Consider the following 13,286-nt stretch of genomic DNA (forward strand, 5'->3'; position numbering starts at 1 on the left):
AATTTGAATGAATACCAAGAGCACATATATATGAATTTTGAAAAATTTGACGGAGTTTCCCCTACAAGTGGAAATCGAGGCAATACAACACAAGATATATATATGATATGAAGTTTTGACATGATTAGCACAACCTCATCAAACCACAAGGATGAACATAAACACGATAAGAGTATTACAAGCCAACGAAGTTCATCACACATTACAAGCCAAGTTCAAGTTCAAGCCACAAATCCATGCGAGACAATAAATCATAAACATGCAATGCAATAGAGTTCGACACAAATAAAATGAGTAGCAAGCGGAAGCAAATCAAATAGAATCTCCATGCGAAGTCCATGAGCTCCCCCTAGATCCAAGCATCACTCCAAGCTATCCTTCTCCCCCTTTGGCATCAATTGCCAAGAAGATCAGTCCATCGGCGGTGGAGGCGGTGGCGGTGGGTAGAAGGGCTGGTGAGGATAAAACTCTGGAGGTGGCACTGGAGCCGGGAAGACTGAGTAAAATTGGTCTGAGAACCCAGTGGAAGCTGTGCTGAAAGTGTCAAACATCTGCTCTAACTACTGCTGCCTCTGCTCAAGCTGCAGAAACTGCTCAGACGACGGCATATCCTCAAAGCGAGAATCCAGAGCTGCTATGTCTGAGTGGAGACCCTCCTGAACTCTCTGCATCTGAGCCATCATAGGCTGGAACATGGTCTCCTGAAAGTACTGTGTCATCTGCTGCTGCATGTTCTGGAAACCCAAGTTCATCTGAGTCTGCATCTGAGTCACAAGGCTATCCATATGAGAAGTCATACCCTGCTGCATCGATGCAAAGTATGGGTCGAAATACCCAGCTGGAGGTGCCCACTGTAGCTGCACTGGAGGCTGTGGAGGTGGCATATCATGCTGTGCTGTAGATGCTCCCATGTCAGCATCATCATCGTCACCATCATCATCATCATGCCCATGTTCTTCCTCATCCATGTCATCACCTGGGAAGGGAGTCAAGGGTCTCAAGAGAAAACCTGTGTCATTCTTGAAAGGCCTAAAAGGAATGTGCCTGCACTCACAAATCCCTCTGAAGCTGGTCTTGGCCTTGATGATAGACATGATGTAGGGAGCAAAGTAGAGGTTCATCTAAAGATTAAGTCTAAGATCTGCTAGCTGATCCATGATAAGAGATATGACATTGATTCTATTTCCATTCATCACATGAGGGATCACATTCCAATAGAGACCTGTAATCTAGTCCTTGTTTCCACTCTTAGGTATAAATGTGACTCTAGCAATCTTGTTAATCACTGCAGGATGATGCCTAAGACCCTGAGTACCCCCAAAACTTCTAGCAATCTCCACATTTACAAGCTCATAGTATATGGGATAATCAGTTTCAGGCAAGGGATTTTCCATCACAATATCTACAGTTTGCGCATTCTTCATGAGATCATAGTCTAACTAATTAGTTGCAGCAAACCGAGCAAAAGTGGCATAATATACCCTTTTTCTGGTTTTCCACCATATCTTTTCTTCTACCATGTTAATCTCTAGGGTGGCATAGAACTGGCGAATGACTGTTTCATTCCAATCACACCTATGCTGCAGGAAGTTTGCTAGATCCATGTGCTCAAATCTATCAACAAGTGCAGACATGACAGGTTGTAACCTCATATAGGATAAGTCTATGGTTTGATGCTTGAAGACAGTTTTCTTGACTATATGACCAAAATAAGCATCTTGTTGAACCATAGTGCTGAAATAGAGGATATTTGTGTCATTTGGTTCATTGAGCTAATTTACTGACCTTGTATGTGAGTAAGACTCAGTAGTCCACTGCCTGCTAGGAAGGTCTAGTCCCATAAGATCAGTGACGTCATCCTCGTCACCCTCACCATCTTCTTCTGACGAGTCATCTCCAACGCCCCCAACGGACGATGCAGTAGCCAAATCACTGGGGTTGGGAGCATAATCTATATCATCAGAGTCATCACTATCTCTTTGCCTCTTGGAGGACACAGCCTTCTTGATCTTGGAAGCAGTGGCCTTTTGTATCTTTCGAGGTGGCCTGAGATCAAGAATTAATCATAAGAAACAAATATCCAAGTGTAATATCCAAGCCAAGCAAGATCATCACAACTCAGCACAATTCTGCAGAAAATTGCTCTGGCGGACCGTCCGCTAGCAGGACGCGGACCGTCCGTGGGTTACTGAAATACCAACGCAAACTGTCCGCGGTCAGCCGGTGGACCGTCCGCAACCCATCTGTTCAAGCACAGTAACTGAAAATCGCCCAAATCTTGATTCATTCATAATTTGAGTTCTAGTGCAAATCTACCAACCAAATTTTTGCCACAACATCTCCTCAACACTAGTAACAAGATCCCCCAATTGATTTCACAAATCCATGGTCCAAAAACAGATCGGAACACCCCAAACTCTAGCCTCTTTCATGATGAAATCCAAGAACATAAGGAGAGGAATCAATGAAATACCGAGAGGACATGATGGAGAATCACAAGAAGGGTCCGGGGATGCTCTCGGACTGTCCGGGAACCACGCCAAAAGTCCTTCCCCTTGAGAGCTTCTTCCACATGCTTGAGAGAGAAAGAGATGGCCTTTGGATGTTTGTGGTCGGTTTGGTGGGGAAGAAGAAAGGGACATCTACATATAAAATCAAGTCTGGGCTGACCCCACAACTCTGCGTACGGGCAAACCGTCTGCTGTCTATTAGCGGACCGTCTGTCGGCACATTCAGAAGCCCCATAAACTGTACTGCAACTGACCAAGTGCGGACTGTCCGCGGTCCACGGGCGGACCGTCCGCGGGTGTCCTGCTGGCACACTGGCGGACCGTCCGCGGACCTTTGGTGGACAGTCCACATTTCATTGCTGCGACTGACAACCTTTCTGCAGAGCCCCTGGTGAACAAGTTTTATGAATGGCGGACCGTCCGCCTCTTACTCGCGGACCGTCCGCGCTACCAAAATTCTGACAGGTCTGAATTTTGTCAATTTTCACCATTCCAACTTCAAATTGGGATCATTGTTCATATAAAAATTCAAAAATCTCAAAACTAGCATGAATACCTTCCAAAGACTCATATGAGCGAGTAACAACAAGAAATCAAAAATAAATCGAGCAAAATCAAGAAAACTCATAAATGGCTCAAAAATGCCCCCAAAATTCAGAAAATTGAAACAAAGGATGCATAGAAGAACAACATGTCACATGTGCTAGTTTTCAAGCCACATTTGAGAAGTCAATGATATTTAGCTCATTTCTCAACTTGCAAAACCAAGATTCATCCAAAGGCTTGGTGAATATGTCCTCTAATTGATCATCCGTGCAATTCCATCAATCTTGATGTCACCTTTGTTCACATGATCTCTAAGAAAATGATGACGTATATCAATATGCTTGGTTCTTGAATGTTGCACCGGATTAGTTACAATTTTCATGGCGCTTTCATTATCACACAATAAGAGAATCTCATCAAATTTCACACCATAAATCAAGAAGAGTTTGCTTCATCCATAATAGTTGTGCACAACAACTTCCAGCCGAAATATATTCCGCTTCGGCGGTTGAAAGAGCCACGAAATTTTGCTTCTTTGAAGACCAAGAAACAAGAGACCTTCCAAGAAATTGACAACCACCGGAAGTGTTTTTCCTATCAACCTTGCACCCCGCATAATCCGAATCCGAAAATCCAACCAAGTCAAAATAAGCACCCTTGGGATACCATAAACCAATATTTGGAGTGAATTTCAAGTATCTCAAGATTCTTTTGACGGCGGTCAAATGACATTCTCTAGGTGCGGCTTGAATTCGTGCACACATGCAAACACTAAACATGATGTCGGGCCTAGATGCGGTCAAATAAAGCAAACTACCAATCATAGAACGATAAAGCTTTTGGTCAACCGAGTTACCTCCCTCATCTAGGTCGAGATGCCCATTGGTGGCCATAGGAGTCTTGATTGGTTTTGCATCTTCCATACCAAATTTCTTCAAGATATCCTTCACATATTTAGATTGACACACAAAGGTGCCTTCCTTGAGTTGCTTGATTTGAAGTCCAAGAAAAAAACAAAATTCAACAATCATGGACATCTCAAACTCCATAGACACCATTTCACCAAATTCCTCACAAAAACTTGGGTTAGTTGAACCAAAGATAATATCATCAACATAAATTTGGCAAATAAATAAATCCTTACCAATAGCTTTAGTGAACAAAGTGGTGTCAACCTTACCAATTTTGAAGCCCTTAGAGATAAGAAAATCTCTCAATCTTTCATACCAAGCCCGTGGAGATTGCTTAAGACCATAGAGAACTATTGAGAGCTTATATACATGATTTGGCTTCTTATGATCTTCAAAACCTGGAGGTTGCTCAACAAATACAAGTTCACTAATATTGCCATTCAAGAAAGCACTTTTCACATCCATTTGATAAAGTTTTATGTTGTGAGAGCAAGCATAAGCCAATAAAATTCTAATAGCTTCTAATCTAGCAACGTGAGCAAAAGTTTCATCGAAATCCAAACCTTCGACTTGAGTGAAGCCTTGAGCCACCAATCTTGCCTTATTTCTCACAACAATTCCTTCTTCATTTTGCTTGTTTCTAAAGATCCATTTAGTACAAATAACATTGTAATTCTTGGGCCTCTCCACTAGATCCCAAACTTGATTCTGGGTGAAATTATTCAATTCTTCATGCATAGCATTCACCCAATCTGGATCTCTCAAAGCTTCATCTACACGGTTAGGTTCAAGAAAGGATAGAAAAGAATAATATTCACAAAATGAAGCAATGCGAGATCGAGTTTGGACACCCTTACTAATATCACCCATGATTTGATCCACGAGGTGATCCTTTGCAGGAACATGATGAATCCTTTGAGGAACAATGGCCTCTTGAGTTGATGTGGAAGGTCAAATAGTAGAACCCACTTGATCTTGTACTTGAGAATCATTATTGCTTGAATCTTGTACAATTGGTTGTGCTTGATCATTTGAGATAGAGGTTAAAGGATTTACTCTAACAGAAATAGAAGAACCATCTTCATCCTCATCTTCTTCTCTTGGTCTAATATCACCAATTGACATAGTTTTCATTGCATTTCTCAAGCCATCATTTCTCACATCATCAAGATTTTTTTGTTCATAATGAGACCCATTGGTTTCATCAAACTCCACATCATATGCTTCTTCAACAATGCCATGAGTTTTGTTGTAGACCCGATATGCCTTGCTACAAGATGAATACCCAAGGAGAAAACTTTCATCACATTTACTTGGGAACTTTGATAACCGAGTTCTCTTCTTGAGTATATAGCATTTGCAACCAAACACTCTAAAATATGAGATATTTGGCTTCCTTCCAAGGAACAATTCATATGGGGTCTTGTTATGAAATCTATGACAATATAATCTATTAGAAGCATGACAAGCCGTGTTGATTGTTTCGGCCCAAAAACTATCCAAAATATTGTATTCGGAGAGCATTGATCGTGCCATATCAATCAAGGTTCTATTCTTCCTCTCAACAAGACCATTTTGCTCCGGAGTGTACTTGGTTGAGAATTCATGCTTGATTTCTTTCTCATCACACCACTCCTCAACTCTTGTGTTTCTAAATTCACTTCCATTGTCACTCCTCACTTTCTTCACCTTGAGCTCGAATTCATTCTCGGCCCTTGTTATGAATTTCTTGAATATGTCATATGTATCGGCCTTGTCATGAAGAAAGAAAACCCATGTATATCTTGAATAATCATCCACTACCCCCTCCAATGCTTATATATGTTGTAGGACCGAATAAATTCATATGCAATAATTCCAAAAGTCTCTCGGTTGACATAACACTTTTGGAGTGATGAGCATTTGCAACTTGCTTTCCGGCTTGACATGCACTACATAACTTATCTTTTTTAAATTTCACATTCTTCAAGCCAGCTACTAAATCATGCTTTAAGAGTCGGTTAAGTTGTTTCATGCCAACATGACCAAGTCTTCTATGACATAACCAACCCAAAAATGATTGAGAGAATAAGCAAGTAGACAAATTTACCTCTCTAGTAGTGAAATCCACAAGATATACATTCTCATGTCTAAATCTCGTAAAGATGTGATCATTTCCATCCAAACTTGTTACTACAATATTATCTTTAGTGAAACTACACTTATAACCAAAATCACATAGTTGAGTGACCGACAAGAGATTGAACTTGAGAGAATCAACTAGCAATACTTTTGAAAGAGAATGATCACTTGAGATAGCAATTGTACCAATTCCTTTGACCTTGCCTCGGCTATTGTCACCAAAGATGATATCACTATAACCAACCACATTATCATCAAGAGAAGAGAACATCTTTGGATCTCCGGTCATGTGTTGAGTGCATCCACTATCAAACACCCAATGTCTTCCTCCGACTTTGTAATTTACCTACAAAAGAGAAGTTATTCTTTTAGGTACCCAAATTTTCTTGGGTCCTTGGATGTTAGTGACCAAGGTTTTAGGCACCCAAACGGCATTCTTTTTAGCACCATATATAGGTAACCTAACATATTTAGCACTAACACAACCCTTAGAATCTTTTATAAGAACATAGCTAGAATCAAAGGATGCGGCTTTGTTGTTGGTGCAATTCTTCTCATTATGGCCCATCCTTTTGCACTTTTCACAATATGGCCGTCTATCTTTCTTCAAAAATACGGTCTTGGTTTCATAAAAGGCCTTCTTACCTTTCTTTGGAATATATCCAAGACCTTGCCTATTCAAGGTGAACTTTTGGCTTGACCAATAATGGTTGAATTTGGCTCTACTATCATAGCACTTGCTCAAATCATTGGTCAAACAAATCACCTCCTTCTTCAATTTTTCATTCTCCAAGACAAGTGACTCATCACAAGAAGATTTATCACTTGTGCTACATGAGGGGTTAGTAGAGCTAGATACACAACATGATTTGCAAGTTTCACTACTAGCCCCCATGCTCAACTTAGCCTTGTCCTTGTGATCAAGCAAGGTGTTGTGAACTTCCTTAAGCTTCTCATGAGTTTCATTAAGATTCTCATGAGAGGTCTTTAGCTCCTCATAGGAAGATTGGAGTGAATCATACTTCAACTCCAAGTCCTTCAACTTTTCTTTTTTCTTGATCACAAGTTCACCGGCGTCGGTGAGCATGTCTACAAGATCATCATATGAAAATTCTTCAAGTTCATCATCTTGTAATACCTTCGCACCACCTTTTGTCATAAGACAATGTGGTGTGCAGAAGAGTGATGGAGCCTCCTTGATGGCGATCCCGGCAACTCCCTTCGATGGCTTGTCATCATCATCATCATCATCATCGGAGTTTGCATCGGAATCCCACTCAACAAAATAGGCTTGACCATTTTTCTTCTTCTTGATGAACTCCTTCTTTTTCTTCTCTTCAATTTTCTTGACCTTTTTGTTCTTATCATTCTTTTTGTTTGGACAATTTATGATGATATGACCCACTTCACCACATTGGAAGCATGTCTTGTCAACAAAAGGATTTTTTCTTGATGATTGTCCTCTCTTGCCAAAGTTCTTCTTGCTCATCATTCTATTGAACCTCTTGACAAAGAGAGTCATCTCCTCATCCGATTCTTCTTCTTGGCAATCACTTTCTTCTTCATTTTTGCCATCTTAAGCCTTGAAAGTTACACTTTTCTTTTTCTCATCAATTTCTCCACCATGAGCTTCATCTTGAGATTTCTTGAACATGTCATGAGTAAGCACTTCTCCCAATATTTGTGTGGGAGTCGGGGTCTTCATATGTGATCTCACAAGTAAGGTTACAATGGTGTCATATCTTTCTGGAAGACTTCTAAGAAACTTGTGATTGAAATCCGCATCCGGCACTTCAAATCCAAGACCCTTGAGCTCATTCACAATATCATTTAGCTGGTTGAACATCTCGGCTACACTCTCATCCTTCTTCATGGTAAATTCACTAAACTTGCCCTTGAGCACATACAACTTGGCCTCCTGTACACTTGATGTGCCCACATGAATTTCCATGAGCTTTTTCCATATATCATTTGCATTTGTGAGGCTCTTGACGCTATTGAACTCACTTACATCAAGAGCACTAAATAGCACATTTACCCCTTGATCATTTATCACATAATTTTCCTCATCTACTGGGGTTAAATTCTTTGCATCTAGGATGACATACCCATCATTCACAACACTCCACAATTTTCTACTCATAGCATTGAGATGAGCCGACATCCTAGTCTTTCAATAGTCATAATTGTTTCCATCAAAGAAAGGTGGCTTCCCAACATGAATATCATTATCACTAGTCATTGTTCTACTCCAAGATGATTAAATTCGTAATTTAAGTACTTAGCTATGGTACCACTTGTAGAATCAAGAACACCGACTAGAGAGGGGGTGAATAGGCGGTTTAAAAACTAAAACCACAAACACTAGAGAAATTTAATTAGTAAAACAAGAGAGCCCTATGTCTTACTACTACTATCTTTAGTTTGGGTTATCCTATATGCATATGGCAACCAAATATCTTCCGTTGCGATATCAGTTGAGCATATAGCAACACCTAGTATTTTGTTGTGATATCCACCATGCATATGGCGACCCAAATTCTTCTATTGCGTTATCAGTTGAGCATATAACGACCCAATTGCTTGCGTTGAGATATCTATTGAGCATATAGCGACGATCCATATTTCGTTGCACGACCCTGTATGTGTATAGCGACGCCAATTCACGTTGTGATTTGCTTCCAAAATATTGTAACGCCTACTACTTCATTGTGATATCCTCCGATCCTATTGCAACAGCACAAGTCGTATTTATAGGATTAAGAACACCGACTAGAGAGGGGGTGAATAGTCGGTTTAAAAACTAAAACCACAAATACTAGAGAAATTTAATTAGTAAAACAAGAGAGCCCTATGTCTTACTACTACTATCTTTAGTTTGGGTTTGCAACCTAGGATGACAAGATAAATTACAATCTCTACGAAATTGAATAGCTCAAAATAAATGAACTAAACAAGATAAGCAAGAGAGATAACCGAGCTTGACATAAGAATTTATCCAATGGTGTCGATGACTTGTCGGTCACCCCTAATCCACGTTGAGGTGGATTCCAAGAGTCAACCGCTCCTCTATCAAGAACTCTCTTGATCTTGAGCCGGCTTGAATCAAGGAACTGCTCCACACCTCGATTCCACTAGAGTTGCTCTTCACCACTCCGGTGAGGTGAGCACAAGACCTCTCACAACCGAAATCGGGGCTCCTCAACAATCTCCTTGGAGGTGCTCCACGAAATCCACTTCTCCAAGCCATCTAGGGAGCGGCAACTCCCAAGAGTAACAAGTCGATGACGCTTGCTTGAAGTTTCCCTAGTGCTACAAAGCTCAAACTCTAGATGGAAAGCACTAGGATGCTCTCACACTCTCAAAGATGCAATCACTAAGCAAGAATGAGTGAGAGAGGGATAGCTAATCTCTAATGTGTCAAGAAAGTAGTCCAAATGGCCAAGAGAGCCTCCCAATGGCCGGGCGTTGGGTATATATAGACATCCCCTCAAAAACTAGCCGTTACACTCTTTTCTGCAAAATCGCGGACCGTCCGCGGTTCAAAAACCGGACTGTCCGCCCTTATAAACCGGTGAGTCAGAGTGCAATGATTGTGTGTCAGAACTAGCCGTTGGAGCCCTGGCGGACTGTCCGTGCCCTAGGGGCGGATCGTCCGCAGTTATATGTTCCAAACCACCAGAGACGCAAATCATCTCTGGTCCCATTTGAAAATGGCCGGTGGAACGTCCGCGCCCCAGGGGCGGACCGTCCGCCGTTCAACCTTGAAAACCACTAGAGACCAAAACGTCTCTGGAACAAATGTTAATTGACCGGCAGACCGTCCGCGCCCCAGGGGCCGACCATCCGCCGTTCAGACCATCAGCCCAACCAGAGTTGCAATGTCTCTGGTACAATTTGAGTTAGAGGGGCGGACCGTCCGCCCACCTAGGCCGGACCGTCTGCCCTTTATTTTTCAACCCCACTAGAGGCAAACAACCTCTCTGGTACATTTTCAAAATGTATGGCGAACGGTCCATCCCTCTGGGCCGGACTGTCCGCCCTTAGATAGTCAGCACACAAACTCCCGAACCTTTTTCAAATCTTTTCAAAATGACGTTAGCCCTCATGCATGCATCTAGACATTTTGAGCAAAATGGCACTAATGACCCGTCAAGCACGAGTACACGACCCCTCTTGATAGTACGGCTATCTATCCAACAAATTCGGTCATTTTTCATCCACTAAATGCCTCATGAAAGGTAAAAATGCAAAAGCCCTATTTGATACCTTTGCCTTGAGCCCGAGCTTTGCACATCAACTCCAAAATTACATACGATCACAATCAAATCTTTTTCATCCGTGGATCAACCTATGCTCATTATCTCAAATGAAATTGTTAATCCACAGACCGTTGTCATTAATTACCAAAACTCGAATTAGGGGCCTAGATGCTTTCAGTATTGCGTCACCATGCTTACATTGTAATATTGCTTGTTTGCAACACACCAATGTGGTTGCAATTGCCACTATAGCAACAACACCTATCGTTGCAATTACCAATATTGTCTCGCCAATGGTCGTTGCTACTTCTACTGATTGCTACACCACATGTCGTTGCCACACGTCCTCTTTATAGCGACTTCATTTTATTAGCTATGCAACACCATATTGCAACTCGTCTAAGTGCAACACCCGGTGACGACAGCAAAGGGATGCTATTCCTTGATCTTGCAACAAAAGCACCCATATTGCAAAAGGTTTCGAGGCATTACACAATGTACAAAATGTTGTAGTGCTCCTGGTCATCCGTGACGTCCTCCGGGATCTTCTGGCTGTCCGGCACGTTGGTCAACTCCTCGCGGGGCCTATTCTTAAATATGTATAAAGAAAGGGGTCAAAGTGCAAAAATGCACAAAACTGCTCAAATAAGATCCAAGTCACAACAAATCCAACTCTAACGGGTGGATCATGATTTTAGAAGGATTATAAAATTGGTTTCATGATTCTCGGAGATCTGATTAATTTATTATGAACTTTCTATGGTTAAATCATTTTCTAAAAATGATTAATGATTATCAGAAAGGAAAATCACACAGTTATCCACGTGGCAACACTGAGGCGTGACATGTGTCATGCTAACATTATCAGTGCCTAGATGATATCAGTAGTGGGCCCTACTGACATCAGCGTTAACTTGGCCATCACTGACCCGGTCAACAGGTCAACGATCTAAGGCGGGTCCACGAGTCGGGTGGCCAACGTGTGGGGGTCCGCGGGTCAGTGGGCCCACTTGTTAGCTTCATTCGGAGGCTGACGGGTGGGGCCCGCTTGTTAGGGTTTTGAAGAAAAAGAAAGGGACGGTTGTGCTATACGGGCCGAAAGGTAAGTGTCGGCCCGGTGACTTGGGCTAGGTTCGGCGTGTTGGTCGGGTTCGTTGTTCTGGGCCGCATGCGGTGGCGGCCCATCTTCTCTCTTCTCTTCTTCTTTTCCTCTTCTTCCTTCACTCACCATCGGATCTGGCCCGCCTGGCGGGTTCTTCTTATCTCTCTAGTACACGGGGTCCACTTGTCAGCATCTTCCTCTCATTGGCTTGTGGGGCCCAATCGTCAACGTCTGCCAGATCTAGCACGGCCATGCCGAGATCAGATGTGGCTCGGTGTGTGTGTGCTAGTGTTCGGCAGGTGTTTGCCACTGGGGATTAGCGAGGTCGGACTCGGAAGGAGGTGGCTAGGGCACAACGGTGACGAGGCCAGGTTCAAGTTTGGTTCGGCTTGGAAGCTAAAGCGGGAACACAGTGGTGTGGTTCGATAGGGCCATGGCCAAAGGCATGGTCTCTGACCAGAGGTAGTGCGTGCCCGCGTGCCCTGGGCATGGCCAAGGTCACGACACTGCTGCAGCGAATGCATTGCTGTCTGGCGAAGCCAAAGCGCAGCGTCGCTAGGTGGTAGGAACGGAACAATGATGGTTGCAGGGTTTGTACAACGGCTCGGGGGCTTCAGTTGGCTCAGAGGAGAACAGGACGTGGCAGGAACGGAGCGGAGCCGTGTCGAGTCGTTGCTGTGCAGGCTGCAGGAACGTCGACGTCGTCGATCGGGGCGATAGCTTGGTGACGAACTTTGTGCAGGTTCCTTTGGCGGCGACACCGCGTCTTCCTCGTGCTCGACTCCAAGTACTGCAACGGCTAGGTTTGGTTAGAGCTGCGGGTTTCGGATCGGGGTAAAGTTAGGATTAGCGAAGCCGGTTGGGTTTTGGATTGAACACGAGTGGATCGGGTTGTACAATGGGTTAAGGTTTTCGGGTGGAGTTAGCAAGTTAGATATCGAATTTAAATTGAAGGCCCCGCATCAATTTAAATTCCAGTCAATTCAAACAAGGAAAAATAAATACAAATTGAGTTCAATTAAATAAGGCAGATTCGATAAAATCCAAATTAACTCCAAATCGAACACACTAGCACTTAGTAATCCTTAATTCAATTTCAAGTTTTTAATTACTAGGAATTTTAGAAAGGCAGAAATCACCCTTATGTGAGTTTAACTACAACACTGCCACAAAATTTTCTGAAATTCACGATTGTTGACTTATTAACATTCTAGAAAAATCCGGGATGCTACAAGTACTGATCCACGCCATGTCAGGAATCCTATGGCCTCGGGTACGACAGTCCTGTCAAGCGGTACGCGGAGCGAGAGACGTGGCGGTGTCTTGCTTAAGGTGCAGCAAGCCCCTACCATATGACCTACACTATTGTAAGCCACGACGAGGAAGTGCGCTCCACTGTTCACTGCGTAAGCCCATGTCGTGTCAGCGCACACCCGATCACCTGTCGACCCACGCCGCTATAAGTCCCATGCGGCGTGGATCATGGTGGGCCCTTCCCCCAGGTCGGGCGCGTCTCCCTCATCCGGCCGGCTGCCTGAGGAGGCAGAACCCTTTCCCGTAGATCGGGCGAGGCGAGAACTCCTCCCCCTGGGTCAGGCGAGGGGGAGTTCCCTCCTTTGATCGAGTGGGACGGAGTCCTTCCCCGTAGATTGAGCCGACCGTAGAGATGGCAGTGGATTGGGTTCGGTGCGGGTATCCGCAAGTTTCGGTTTTCGGGTTTGGTGTTGGTTTTTCGCCCACGGTTTTCAGGTTCGGGTTTGGGTTTCGTTTCGGGTTTTGGTTTCCACCCGTGGATATCCAATGGATATCCGAAATAAATCATTTGGAATTAAAA

This window comes from Panicum virgatum, chromosome 3N, assembly GCF_016808335.1.
Source record: "Panicum virgatum strain AP13 chromosome 3N, P.virgatum_v5, whole genome shotgun sequence".
In the NCBI taxonomy this organism is placed as follows: domain Eukaryota; kingdom Viridiplantae; phylum Streptophyta; class Magnoliopsida; order Poales; family Poaceae; genus Panicum; species Panicum virgatum.